The following is a 1,407-nucleotide window of genomic DNA, read 5'->3' on the forward strand; positions in this document are numbered from 1 at the left end:
ATTACTATACAAGAATGCCTCATGCTAAGAGGGACTCTAAGGTCAAACTACTATAATAAACACATTACATTTTTATCAGTAAAATTGTGTTTATTATGGTAGTCTGACCTTAGAGTCCCTCTTAGCATGAGGCATTCTTGTATAGTAATGCCCTTATATAACTAAATATATATATATATATACATGTATATACACACACACATATATATATTTCAAATATTTTTAACATTATCAAAAGACAAGTGAGTTGGAAAGTCAGAGTTACACATGATAAGGCAGTGACCAACATTGCAATATCCTCTTGAGTTCAAAGTCCAACAAACATTAATTCCGTTCAAATAGACTGGAAGTAAATCAATACAGTATTCCAAATGTGTCAACAGGGGCTCAAGGGATTCATAAGCATGGATCCTTATTTCATAAGCAAGATTGCTAAAATAGTCAACTACACTAAATACTTTATACATTCTCAACATCTACTGAGCCCACTCCAATCTCTCTCAAAAGCAAAAAAAAACACTACATGTACAAGTGTCTAAATCAGTGATTCTCAAGCAATTTTTTTTTTTACTTATGGACCCCTCTGATTCCAATTCTAATCAGTTAGACCCTCATAGTCGGTCAATGTTTCCAAAAAAAGAAGAAAAAAATCCTGTTACATTTTTATAATTAGATGTTATAAGAAATTGTACTAAAAAATTTGTTAAAACATTTTGCATTGTGAAGAAGTATAACCAATTTATTGCACATAAAGTTTAACAACAAAATTTTATGTGGATCCCACTCAAAGGTCATATAGACCCCAGTTGAGGACCACTGGTCTAAATGATACAAAATGAATTTAAACTTGAGCCATGTCAATTAGTTTGGTGATAATTTCGCCACCCATCTAATTTGTTATCCAGGACAGCTGTAAGCGAAAGAATTTAGAATTTATATTTTATGAACATTTCACTTCTTAAAGTCCCGAAATATGAAATAGTACTATTACAGTGCATCAATACTGGCCACAACAGACCATCTAAAATAAAAGAATATTGGGTGTTTTCTTGTGTGTGTGTATTTATTTTATTTTATTTTATTTTTTTATTTTTCTAATACAAACTATAAACCAAAGAGAAGTGTTTAGATACAAACAAATGTGTATCTATTACCAATAAGACAACAAGCAACAATACAATTCTGTTTATTCTGTCTGAAAGGAACCAATCAGTTGTTATCAAGGAGTGATTTCTGCTTAAAAACAAATGTCATTTGCAGATGAATTCAAATAAATACAATTTCTGTTAATTGGAAATTTATGATGAATAAATATGTTTTGTAAATATACTTCATCTTCAGAGTTGATTGCTTACCATATTCATATATATATATATATATATATATATATATATATATACACATACA

At 29.4% G+C, this 1,407-nt stretch overlaps 1 protein-coding gene across 11 annotated transcripts in view; it reads right to left on the bottom strand.

Annotated features, from left to right (window-relative positions):
• The window catches only part of LOC106882402 (transmembrane protein 8B), an 81,700-nt gene that overhangs the window by 5,268 nt on the left and 75,025 nt on the right, over nucleotides 1–1,407 (bottom strand). The window lies entirely within an intron of this gene.

Source organism: Octopus bimaculoides, chromosome 24 (genome assembly GCF_001194135.2).
Source record: "Octopus bimaculoides isolate UCB-OBI-ISO-001 chromosome 24, ASM119413v2, whole genome shotgun sequence".
In the NCBI taxonomy this organism is placed as follows: domain Eukaryota; kingdom Metazoa; phylum Mollusca; class Cephalopoda; order Octopoda; family Octopodidae; genus Octopus; species Octopus bimaculoides.